General features: G+C 38.4%; 1 protein-coding gene across 1 annotated transcript in view; it reads right to left on the reverse strand.

Moving 5' to 3' along the window:
• Window positions 1-14,108, reverse strand: part of TSHZ3 (teashirt zinc finger homeobox 3) — a 71,350-nt gene that overhangs the window by 5,139 nt on the left and 52,103 nt on the right. The window lies entirely within an intron of this gene.

Here is a 14,108-nt window from a genome sequence, read left to right on the forward strand (position 1 = left end):
TCTTCTCGGAGAAAAATAGCTAAAGGAGTGGGAAAAAAAACTCTTCAAACATAATTTGCCACCTTATTCTTCTCAAGGGGCAACAGCTTGAAATTAAAACTAAATTTGAAATTAATGAAGCACATTCTAGAGGTGGCATTCATTTCTAAAGTAATAAATTACTTGTATCAACCTTAGAGACAGCAGTTCCTGTCTGTCAATTAATATGTCTCATGCTTTTTCTACCCCTAATGCATTTCTTGACAGACAGCTTCACAATTTAAATTAAGCACACATTTTTTTTCACTCATTACATTTCTGATGCTGAACCTTTAATAAACATAAAGTAGAGAACTATCAATATAATTCCTACAATGAAAGAAATTTACATCAATTACAATAAATTAAAAAATGATTTAGTTTTTTGTATGTGTCTTGAGTGTATAAAGAAAATGGCTTAAAAGCTTATAATCACTTTTTATTTTAAGTAATGTTGGTGCAGTTCTCATACGGCTGATTCATTTTTCTTTAACCCCTGGCACTCCAAATGGGCTGCCACAGCAGGGGATTCTGGGTAATTCTTTTCTTTCTTTTATGTTTTTTTTTAAAAAAGGTTATGATGTAGGGTAAAAAATGTTAACACTTTTTGTGATTTTTTTTTACATGTATATATATATATTGATATATAAAAATATATTTATATGTAAAGCTTTTTTGTATCTTGATAAGTTTTTATTATTTAATTACTATGTATATATTTATATTATAATTATAGTATTATTATTTATAATAATAATATATTTTTTCAATCATATATTTATTTAAAGCATGTATGATAATTATATAAATGTGGACTTTGTTTAGCGCTGCGTAAAATGTTGGCGCTATATAAATACAAGGTATTAAAAGAAATAATAATAATAATGACAATATGGCAAAATTTCTTGGCTGCACTTGACCCTTGCATGCCCTTCAGTGCTAGTAATATGGCTTCAAAACTATTTGCTGAAGATTCTTTACATAATTCTTCTTTACATAATTCTGCTTTTACATTTTCAGAAAAAAATGCAATAAATTGTAATTATTAAACCTGTGTTGTTTGGATAAGTAATAAAATATTTTTTGGGGTCAACTCAGAGTAACCTAGTTGTGAATCTCTTTTAATATTCTCTATTGGAAGATTTAAAGCCTAATAACCAAATATTCTTTAATTAATGCACCAAAAGTTCCTCCTTATTATTGGACATAAGTGGGAATATTGGTGCTTTGTAAACCAGATAATATATAATAATAAGAATAATTAATAAAATCACCTCCCCATCTACATGTAAAAGAAACACAAAAATACAAAAAAACAAAAAAAACAACACACACCCACACACATATATATATAAATATATATATATACATAAATATAGAAATGTTTTTCTCTGATTCCTATATATATATATATATAAAATCCAGAAAAAAACATTATACCCTTAAAAGTATTTGCATGGAGGTATATTATGTTCACTTGTCTTTCCTTGTGTTCCTCTTAACATTTAGTGACATTTCATGGCATATGCCCAGTATGTGTAACACTCTGTTCTTGAATATGGCCTTTTGGCTCCGGCTTTAAAACCTTCCATTTGTGTCACTTATGCCTGTGTATCACAGCAGGGAGTCACGTTCCTGCATTGGGGAAGGATGTACAGTAATTTTGTGGTAATGCAACCGTCACGGAGGTCAGATGGACAAGTCCAATAAAAAAAAAGAAACACAACAGCAGCTCGTCGGGAGATATTAATAGGTCAGTTCTGTTCCCATATTGTACAAAAATGCTTTGAAGCAAATAATAAAAGCTGTACAATGCAGAGCTAAAATACTTCAATGCAGCTTACAGAATGTATCATGATTATCAATTTTGTAACTTAATTTGTAAAAAATACTGATGATACAAATTTGTACCATAAATTGGGTTATGCGGGGCCAGTCATGCTCTGCATTAAAAAAAATCTGCATTTCAGTGTGTTTTTAGGTTCATCCTGATAAATAGAATAATAGAGTTTTACATGCATTTGTGTGTTTTAATGTTTTGTTTTACAAGTTTTGCTAAATTTTTAATAAAATGTTAAATATTGTGTAATAAAAAATCTTTACCACATCATCGCCTATTCTATTTTTAGGGCTTTATTTTAATTAATTGTTAATATGTGTTTTATCAGATTGACAGGCAAGTAAAAGAATATATGGTGTACAAAATAATAAATATGTCATATGTATTATATGTAAAATATATAATAAAAATGTAGATCATCCCAATTTTTTCAACCAAGAAAGCAGAAGGACTTGTGACACTTCAAGTTAAAGCAATGAAGAGTTTGTAAACCTATAGCCATGTCATGCTGAAATGGATCACCATGTTCATGTGGCCTATCAGTACAGATGACATGACCATGACTGAGGACCATGCCTAGGCATTTGGTCATGTGACCTCTATATAAAAGGAAAAGCCTGAGAACAGATCTGTTCTGAGTATTTATCATATATTATATATATATATATATATATATATATATATATATATGTGTGTGTGTAACTCCCTGGTGATTTTTAACATATATGATAGCAACAAAGGCATTCATTCTTTCTTTAAATTAAATGTATTATCAGAAATACAGTTCGCCTTCATTTTTTTTTTTTATTCAATTCATTTGTAATTTTATTTTCAGCCAATTAACCAATTGGAAATAACAATTAAAATGATCAAAGGATACATGGGAGAATCTGATTGGTTGTTATGTAAAATAAGAATTATCCTTCTTCTCCTTGACATTTCTGACTCCATGTTGGCTTTCTACTTCCCCAGTTACATAATTACACTGACACTGGGTGAAAGAGCTAATATAATCCAATTAATAAACCGCAGAATGGTTTCTTGTTTTACAGCAGCCCTCAAGCAAGACTGTTCCAAGTCAAGAAAGTGGTGGGATAGATGCTGCAAATAAGAAAGATTTTGCACATTATAGCTAAGTAATATTTATCAATAGGCACAGTATAATAAAATGTAATGTGATGTTTCTTTTGGAATATATATATATATAGTGCTGATATTACATATGGCACTTGGATCAGACGTCTCCGACAAGAGAACTTACAATCGATCGACCCTGCCATTGGGTTGCACTGGAATTCGGAGAGGTCTATCAATTGGGATCTGTCCAGAAGGAAATATCCAGACCACCTTGGTTGACTCTTCTAAATTTGCTGCCTGGCTGATCTGGTGCTCCAGATATTTCCATTTGTCTGAATTGGTGTGGTTATGCCGTAAAGTCAGAAACGTGTTCCTGTTTCTGGACCTAAAGGTACTGAAGTATTGGATATACATGGCATCCAGGGGTCTAACATTTTAAAGCTCAGTCTAAATGTTCCTTCAGAACTAGTTTGACCTATCAGTATGATGGTGGGAGAAAAGCAAAACCAACCTGAAACCAAGGGAAACCTACAAAGACCAAACTGAGAAGATTTTTGTGGGAGAAACCCCAGCAACCCAACACTGTAGTGTAAGAGAGCTAACCACTTGGCCGTTGTAATGCCACCAATTCTCATAGCAGGCTCCTTTTAAAGCCAACATGGGCAAGTCAAAATGGGCATAGGAGGAACTATTAGTTGAAAATATTGATAGATCTTGTTTTTTTTTCTGGAAAAGTGGGAGATTCAGGGATTTTGGCAGCAAAAGCTTAAGGCAGGACTTGACACCTGATGCCTCTTAGACTTTCCTACTGGTGATGGACTTGGCAATGTCCAGACTCTGAAATCTTGCACATGATATCAGTTACCAATATCTTTGGATCTACTAATGGTTCAATAGGGATGACCTTGGCTTGCATTTTTGCAAATTTGAAGCTCCTAGCTCTTGTTGGACACGTTACCCATGCCACCGTAAGTCCTGAGAAAGGTGTGTATTTTCTTTAGTGGAATTATCTTAGTTACAAATGGCCATTTTATACTCATTTGTATTTGGAAGAGGGAAGCTTGATGAAAAATCGACCTTCCTGTTGGCATGGCAGGTCCTCTTTGCGTCCTCTGGCAGCTGGATGCCCTTTCAGACCTCCTAGGCATGGGGGTATGTGGGCAAGGGTTAACGTCTCAACTTGCAGCAGATAAATTGTAGAGAAGGAGTGAAGAAGTATATCAGGCAGTAACGGCTTCACGGGGAGCTACACAGCACTTCCTGGGTGATTCTCCTCTGTGATTAAAGATGGGGCTTGTCGAGCTTTGGTCTATCATAACCATTTTACTGTGGCCTATTACAGCACAAATTGCTTCCCACCCACAAGAGTCTGTTCGCGCTTTTGTCACAAAAGCTAACGGCTGCTGCTCGTTGCTCTCTGCTGTACAGGATTGCTGTGAACGGCGGTTACATTTGGTAAATCAATTGCATTGAGTTTACTAAAACATAAAATGATCAATCTACAATACAGCAAATACACCACAATATACTATTTTGGATGAATATAAAAGTAGATTAAATGGTCGTTTTGCATTTCAGCTTTAGGACCAGTTTCACAATGCTATGAGCAACAACACATTTGTTTCTGCGGTGTGTTTATTGAAAATGACACCAAATGCATAACTACAACAGGTGCCAATGTACCATGCAGCAGCCCACTGCAGCATATTCCTGCAGCCTCACCTTCATGCATTGCAGAATGAGGGGGAGGTTGCACTGAACCATGTGACAAGAGACTTAACATCAGTATGATATTTAACTAAGAATTAAAGTGTATCCTTGTCAATTAGGGAATTTCTAGTATTATGGTAGTGGAGCTTAAGCTGAGTTTTTTGTGCACAAACAAGCAATTTTTGCATATTTTGGGCAACGTAGAGGAAAATCATGGCATCTACATGTGAGAGGACTCAGGGAAGAATGGAGGGGGTTATGGTATGTGTTTTCTGAGTGTGTAATCTATATCCTACTGTAGCCAAACAGCGCATATCAGACAAGCAGTTGTCAGGATACTCTGCCTTACAAGTACCCCTCACCGTGACTTGCCTTAATGAAGTTAATTGAATTTAAGATCAATAATGGTTAATTATTGCAATTTGACGTTAGAAGATAAATGGCTCCCGGACACCGAGATGTCCCGCAATGTGGCTTCTCCAGCACATTACAGCGGCGGAGGGATAAGGCTAGCGTCCATTGATCCAGGTACAAGCCTATCGACCCCGTGCACTGATGAATGCCTCTACTCTCCGCCTACAAGTAGATGTAACACTAGACCCGTCTAACCCTTGTCACCAGATCTATGGGTGCAATAGTCTGCGAGTGAATTAAACCGGTCTTGTAAACGCAAAGGTGGCAATTTTTGGCTATGAATTAACTTGGAATTAGAGGGTCTGTTCTGCAATACAGCAAAATACATAGTTAAGGGAACACAGAGTACCATGGCTGGGTTATGTTTTTGCATTGCTTTCCATTAGAAGCTCAGGCTGACAACGCAGACTCACAAATAAGAGATGGGGGGGGGAAAGCGTTGTCACTCTACAATGGAAGTACCTGAACAAGGAACTTATGCATGGGACTCAAAGGGGCATAACAGAGACACAGGATCGAGCCTCAAGGTGCCCAAACTTTAGTACTGGTACTTTATATTTACAAGCAACTTTGAAGCTGAACTCCAAGCCAACATAATACCACCCTGTAAATTGCAAGGCCAGCAGGGCAAATACAAATCCTTTGGCAGGTAAAACAGTTGCCATATATGAATCCAGCTGTACTGCTTGCCTGGAGTTCTCCTTAAGGTAAAGTCAATGACTACACCATTAGCCAAACCTGAATAGGAGACAGGTGCTCTTAAAAAAAGCACACAAGAGGCTATCCTAAGTGACCACAACCAATCTGTAACCATTGGTATTTCTCCAAGAACCCTTCCATTCCACCCCCCGCGGGCACCAAACCCATCCGACGATCACATATGTTCGCTGGAAAACAAACAAAAGAAAAAAAGGTAAAACGGATTGCATCTCGCTGACAACATAAAGGCTCGGCGCAGCCCCGCCAGAATGTACGATTATGCAAAAACAGCATCGAGGATACTGCTAATCATCTGCTCTTGTCAATTACTTGAAGGGTGCGTGACAGCGTATTTACATTAAACAACGTACGGCAGCTGCTGAAACCTTTAATGGAAGACTGAAATGTGCTGCGGAGCTGGCACCGACTCCTGAGAGCCTTCATGGGGACAAATATCAACCAGTATCTGCGCTTTATCATTCATCGTACGCACGTACACACCTTCCAATTATCTGCAATGCAAAAAAGGGCCAACAGCACCCAAAGTTTTACTAAAGAAGAATGAACGATAGAGATTGGGATCTGAATGGCCTGTACATGCAAATCTTCCCTCAGATATAGCTTTCTGTGCTACGTGTGTTAATTATATGATATTCTATGTGCTGAAAGTCGGCACCAACTTTGTTCAGGCAATATCTGGGGTCAGTACCTTCCTGTCTGTATTGGGAATCTCTTAACTAGAGATGAAAGGTGCATTGAACCCCAACAAGGCTGGAGAGCAGAAACACAAAATCAAAGGTAAAGGTGTATAGGGAATTCTCATTGGATTGTGCTGTGCCCTCCCCTGAGTAGCTCTGCCCATGAGGATCTTCATGGTACTTCTTTCCAAAGCACTTATTGGTCAGCAGTCAGGGGGAGGGAATGCAATAAAGGGGATGGTAAAGAAAGAACAGAGGTAGGAGTGGACAACACCAAACTTGACTGGGAGAACTGCAGATGAATGAGTGGCGGCACCCAGCACTACAGACAACAGTAAGACCATAGCTAACCCACAAACCTGAAACGGGAAATCAGACCGGTTGATATTTGCAACATTTTCTGCGTCCTATTTTCAGAATTATCACCCATTTCAGTAACAAGGTAGGCCAGGTAAACTCTCTGCTACAGCTCCGGAGCATTGCTCAACCTCAATGTTCATTATACTGTAAGTGTGTTCACTGCAATACATAACACGTGTTCTCATTGGGAAACACAATGCATTATGGGAAAAGTCTTGATTGGAAATTATATAAAGAACAAAAACCTTCATTCATGTGAATTCTCACCTCTTCATGCACTAATACGGACAGGGTCCTTTACTCCTCCTGTGTCACTGTCTGTATCTGTCTGTCATTTGCAACCCCTATTTAATGTACAACGCTGCGTAATATGTTGGCGCTATATAAATACTGTTTTTTAATAATAATAATAATAATAATAATAATGAAATGTTGGTGCACATGTTTTTAAATGCAGCTATCCTTTTCAAACTGGGCTCATGCATCAACATAATGTCTGTTTTATTGCACTGCAATGCAGCTACATTACAGGTATATGTGAAAAGAAAATGTTCTATGCATTTTTTAAACCCATTGGGAAAACATGCAGTATTCTTTTCAGATTTTTTTTAAGCTGGGGGAGAAAGCAGGTGGTGACCCCTGTATTGTGACACAACTTTATAGTAACGAGCCAAAAACAACCGGGTGGTTAATGGAAAGTGCCGGGTGGTGCACCCAGCTAAAAGGGGCTGGGGAGATCACTGATGTATGATTGGAGGGAGCAACTCATGTTCTGAATGAAGTGCCATGCATAGGGATCTGGAGCTGATCCTTTTATGTTTTTTTTTTTCTCAGCAGGAACCTTCCACTGAGATCTCTCCATAATACTAAGTACCAACATCCAGTATTACTTCTCAAAGCACTTTAAACCCTGATGAAGGAATGGGGACCTTTTGATCCCCCACAACGTGTTGGACGGCTTAAAGAACTTCTATAATGCAATGTGGTTTCCTCATCATGCATCAAATTTACACATCAAGCTATTTTTTTTTTCTTAGGGTCTCAGATGCATTTAAGGAATTCCGATCCATGTACCCTACTGGTGAATACCAGGATCAAGATAGACAGAACCAAAGCCAATAGCTTCCCATTGGTGAATGCCGAGCAGTGACATGAATGGTAAAAAAGAAAAAATTTTAATTCAATTTGTTTGCAAATACTACAGTTATGAACAAAGCAGTCATTGACTGTGTTGTTTGCTGGTCTTGGTGTAAATGCCCCAAATTCTGAATCCTTTACATTGATGAAACCTTTCATTTTTTAACGAAAATAAATGACTCAAAAGCCATAAAAGATATAAATCCACTTTGCTATTGTAAACCAAGATTTTACCTTGCACAAATACCTGTGGCATCATCACTGTGCTGTACATAGTAGAACTGTGGGAGGGGCACAGCAGGCCCCACCCACTACAGTCTGTAGAGATCTACAAAAGTGGGCGGAGACAAAGCCAGTCACCTTGCACAAGGAGAGAGCAGCAGAGACTCGAGAAGCATTTTTATTAATGTCTGGAGTTCACCTTTAATAACTTACTGTTGTAATCACCCCCCCTCCACCAAGTAAACAGAAGACACGCAGGCTGACCTCAATGTCACTGACATATGCAAGGCGAGGATATTTGTTTTAGTAAATCTTCAAAGGACCTCTGATCTAATATTTTCTTAGTGCATTAGATAAATATAAAAGATGATCTATTTGGGCTGACGGTGGGGAGTAGAAATCGCGAACTACGCCTCAAAAACGCCATTTTGTCTAAGCTCATTTACACACGCTGAGCTACTGCTAGCCAAATGATGCCAACTATATAAAACTATATAACCCCCCCCTCCTCCCCGTCACTCCACCACCTAACATTATCTGCTCCTGTAGCAGTCATATCATAAATGCAAATTTGATTAATTCCCTAGAGCTGAATGGTACTATGCCGGATGAACAGAAAGAGTCTAACTTTTTAAAGGGCACCTGTCTGAACCAAATTGGAAGGTTAAACACAGTGGGAAAAAATATCAGGAGATGAAGATACAGGTGGATCGTGCTTTGCCCCGCCCCTGAGGAGTTTCTATATGTCTACCAATTGGTCACAGTAAAAGGGAAGGAATGGTTTGGGCAATGTAAAACTTCATAGGAGTGATTTGCCTATAACAAGACGGTTACATAAGCATCAAACTAAAATGACAAATAAACAGCTGAATTAATTCCAAGTTTTGACTTTTCCTGTAAGGCCAAACTTGACCCCACTCCTTTCCCGCCCCCAGTGTTTCCTATTGGCTAGTCATATTAAAAGTCCAAAATAAAGGCGATAAAGGGGTAGACGTACAAAATGATCAAAAACTTATTTTTTTATGGATTTGGAGTAAATTGGCATTAGGTTAACATTTTTACAGCTCTCTGAGTCCCGTTATTGATATTCACCCTCATTTGTCCAGGGGCCACTGTCACTTGGATAAAATATTAGGAAAATCCACAATTATAAGTTGTCACCGGAACAGAAACAGAAGTAGGTTCATCCAATAAGGACACTTGTTATACCTGTAACTTTGGAGAGATTTCCCCCGACTTCCTGATGTATCTACATAACAGGAAGTGAAGGAAAATCTTCGATATGGGACACAGATACCTAAAAACCATTCTATATTCTATGCAAAATAAACAAAAATGCCAAAATCTGCACACACCATCAGCTGCCATAAAATCAACCTCTTGTAGTTTCTAAAGGAGGTCAAGTGACAACGCAAGGGCAAAAACATCCCAGTGATGCAGTACTGTCAGCCAATGACAGGAAGTGCCTGAACAAGGACTCTCATGGCAGGATCAATAGTGAATATTATAATAAAAACAGCAGATTTGAAACAATTTGTATTATATATTTAGATGCAGATACTTTCACACAGTGCTGTGTATAAGGCATGGTGGGGTTGCAGCTTTTCTCATTACATCCTAGTTATGGATAAGGTGATTTTAATGCGGGTGAAACAACCCTCTGCCTAACATTCACTCTATAAAATGCATTAGCAATGCCTAACAGCAATATCTACAGGACAGCGGCAGGTTAGGATTTGCTAAAAATATGTTGATAATAAAACTTTAAACTATATAGATATTTTTCAGTTCTTTTCCGGCCTTTTTATATTCCACAGTCCCTTGATCCGTACAACGTGAGCCCGAGATCTGATGACAAACACAGAGCTGTCAATCACCCAAATAAGCCGCTCAGTGATTGACAGCTCTGCTTCGTAAGAGGTCAAGCGAGCGCTACAAACTAGCAGCAATTCTGCACTTGCAGCACATCAGATCCGTCCGGGGGCTCAGACAGATGTACTTAACAAAAAGACAATAAAAGTCAGATTTGCATGCCTGGAAATACGATACAGCACAATTTCCTTCTCGGCATGCTATGAGGATACACAGGGGCCCCGGAATCTCCTGCTTCTTCCTTACAGGAAACATTGTATTTCTAATAAATGGGTCCATGGTAAATTATCTGTGGTATATCAATGGATTCTTACAGATTTTTTACCATCGTTCCCCCTACCAAGTGCCCTTTATATCTAAACAAATGGAGAGACGGAGAGATGGATCTTTATATGCTGCCTTACAGTAAAATATACAGAATTAATTTATTCAGGGGTTACCCCAACATATGAACGTTTTAATGAACCAAATTTGACCCAACCAGGGGCAAAATAAAGGCAGAAAAGGAGCAGAATTTAGAAGTCCTATTTCATTATTAGGTACTCCTAGACCAGAGACAGTACTGAATATTAGATCCCTCCCATGCTTAGAATAAGGCTCCACCCCTGCCCTACGTCTGATACAATACTCAATGTTACTCCTTTGATATGGGCTCAGGAAATCTTGAATGGGTGCAATTTGTGATCCTTTGGCTGCTTCTTTTTGTAGCTAGGAGACTGTAGGTGAAGCTCATGCCATGTCACCAGTAGGAGGCGCTATATTCTGGGTCATCAATGAGATTCAAAAAGCCATGAGCCCCGAGCACCTATTAAAGCATCACACTGTTGTGTGTTCACGTTAAAGAATGGGATCTGATGGAGATAATTTTGTTACATCATGTGATCCATCTGTATATAACAGTATGATACTAATATATAATATTATAATACTATAACAATACTGCAAAGGTAAAATAAAAAGTCCCACAAGAGACCTAAGGCATCACAAGGGTTAAGATTTCCCCAATCTCTGAAGATCTAAAGATGTCACATTTGTTAACAAAGTCTCTTCTCATCAAACATTTATTATTTTAGTAAAATGAATGAGTATTATGTTTTAGATTTTTTTTTGCCTATTTTTGCTATTTTGGAATATGCCTGCCATATACAAAAAATAGCTAAAGCTCAAAATATACACACAGCTAAACATATCAGAGGAAAACCCCTTCTTCTGTCCCGTTCACGAGATCATGGACCTGATTTAAGTAAGAAAGCTTCCATGCCCAGTTTTTCAAAAACATTCCAAAAATTTCTCTAACTTGAAAATTAACATTTGAGGATCAAAAATATTCCATGCCATAAAAACCTGCTCTAAAATTTACCATCAAGATTCACTTTTAAGCACCGGGAAGAAGATTTACAATATTCCCCCACTCCCTTCCCCAATCTCTGTGTAACTTTTAAATATTTGATGGCGTTGTAGAAATACAGACGAGGTTTAGACTTCGCCCGTTCGTAGCGCAGAGTTGGGCTTCTCCGACGTTCACCACTCTACCCAAGGTAGTTTGTAAAAATTATTTATTTCCGCTCTCCTTAATTATGATGAGAGTTCTTTGTTGAGTGCACAAGCATAAAAAAGTGCTGATATTTTATGCATTTTTAACAATAACGCGCCTCCCCGCAGTGCATTGGTGGAATCTTGACATTTTCCATCGACGCGCAGCTACTATAATAAGGGGGTTGATTGCCTCTTTTGCAGATGCAGTAATTTAATAACTGTGATCGGTTGCATAAATTTACTAGACAACGTCTTAAGTTAGCCACATTAAAATTAAGCACAAAAAAAGTCGTAAGGCTCTGATGGATTGGTGGTGAGGATGGAAGCGAGGGAAAGAATTTACAGGAAAGGATTATGGGAACACCAAGGAGACCTCCAGCTGTGTGTAAAGATTGTTTAAAAAGTATATTTAAGTTTAAAAAGTAGTTAAAAAATATTTTAGATTTGTTGCCACTTGGGTGCCCATTATGATCAGGTGGGGGGGAGGGTGGCAAGTCTTTGGCAGAACTATAAAAGATAATAGGCACCCACCGCTGGGCATCAGAGGTAACAAACAATGTCAGCCCTGGGGGGCAACAACATCGGACGCTAACTCAGCCAAAAATTTTAAAACATTTTTCAATGTTCAAAACTTTATTGAAAATGTCGAAAGTGTAGACAAAGTATTCTGCCACAAAGTGGGGAACTTTACCTGTGTCCTCGTGGTGGATAAGAGGACGGTTTTTGGTACCACATGGCCTTTTGAATGGCTAGGCCTGGAGTGGAGGTTTGGCAATTCTGGCAATTGCCGGAAGGGCCGAGGTGAAGCAGTGGATTCTTTAATATGACATGAAAGTCCAAGTGCAAATAAAATGACATTTTTACTTTAAGTTAAAGAAGTCGATTCCTCTATCGGCATCCCCTTCTTGCAGTATTCAGTATGTCAAAAAGAGTTCTCATCCCCCTTTAGTCATATATAATACTATTTCTTTCCGATTCCTTTAGATATTAATAGGAGAGTTAAAGATCTACACATCTATGATGGAAGGAGAATTCACAAACATGACCTAGTTTGCTATATTTGTCAGAATCCCTGATTATTAAAAGTGATGATGGCTCACCGGTCCCAAACTCAGCCAAGAGAAGCAACCTGCAGTTACACAGAGTGGCCATAGAGGTCTCCAGACTCTCTGTGTTACACATGTGCTCTACAAAACAACTGATTGGCTCCGGGAGCTGCTCCTCCTTTTCCTGCTCCTCCCTTTCCTACTTCTCTCTTTCCTAGGCACGACTGTAAAGACTACAAGAGGCCGACACTAAGTCCAAATAAAGTAATAACCTTGCTTGTATGTAAAAAAAAAATCTGCATTATTTTGTGTGTGTGTTATATCTCTCTTTAGTTCAAATTGAAAACTTTTTATTGCTTCATAAAAATAAAATTGCAACGGCACCCCCAATTGTCTCGCACATTTTCTCGTAGATGTCGCTCACAGCGAGTTTGCCCGCAGCTCGTTTTTCAGCCTGCGCCGCTGCTTTTTTTTCCTTTTTCTTTTCTTTTGACCGCGCAACCTCCCTGCCCTTCTGTCTCTATGCAAAACAAACCTCTAACAGAAATGTTAGCGGGGAAATAATAGGCATTTTCCAATGATAATACACAATTTTAGCACTGTCGCTTGGCTGATTTAGGTACTTGGCCAGAGTTGTCAAGTCGGCTGCCTTAGTTAGGTAACCGGCTAATAGGCAGCTGGCATGCAGCTCCAGACCTATTTCTGCGCTAGATTTGGTTTGTCACCGCGCTCCCATTACCTGCCATTCATCTTTGATCTCTTTAGACAGGTCTGATCAAAAGATGTCATTTGACCTACTCCACTTGGCAATCAGTTTCCCGACTCTCATAAAAGGGGCATCCGGCCTGGAAATAACATGACATTAGTATTTTTGTGTCCTATCATGTCGCCGAGACAATTATGATAATGCAATGCCTGTCACGGGGAAATTGCAGCCACTCACGCCACAGTTAAGCTGGCTTATTTGTTTTTCCCCTCTTTTTTTTTTTTTTCACTTTTCGTCCGCTCGCCTTCATTTCAAGTTGGAAATAAAACAGAATTGAAACCACTAATGCTTTGCCGTGTGAGGTCTGACAGATTCAGGGCTCGCTCCGTATGTTACTGACATGCAGATGTGACCATCACACCGGGGTTTGTCAGCAGTGGGCGGCTGTATGGAGTCCTGGAAGATAGGTGAAGGATCCAAGCTAGCGACACCCTCCTTCCCCAAAAGGAAAATATATATTATATATGTTATATATTAATATATATTACTAATATATATAATTCCTAGATTGTAAGCTCTTCAGGGCAGGGTCCTCTCCTCCTCCTGTGTCACTGTCTGTATTCGTCTGTCATTTGCACCCCCTAATATGTTGGCACCATATATATCCTGTTTCTGAATAATAATAATGAATAGTAAAAATAAATAAATAAATAAATATATATATATATATATATATATATATATATAAAGTAAAAATATAAATAGCTATAAAA

The sequence above is a fragment of the Pyxicephalus adspersus genome, chromosome 9 (assembly GCF_032062135.1).
Source record: "Pyxicephalus adspersus chromosome 9, UCB_Pads_2.0, whole genome shotgun sequence".
In the NCBI taxonomy this organism is placed as follows: Eukaryota; Metazoa; Chordata; class Amphibia; order Anura; family Pyxicephalidae; genus Pyxicephalus; species Pyxicephalus adspersus.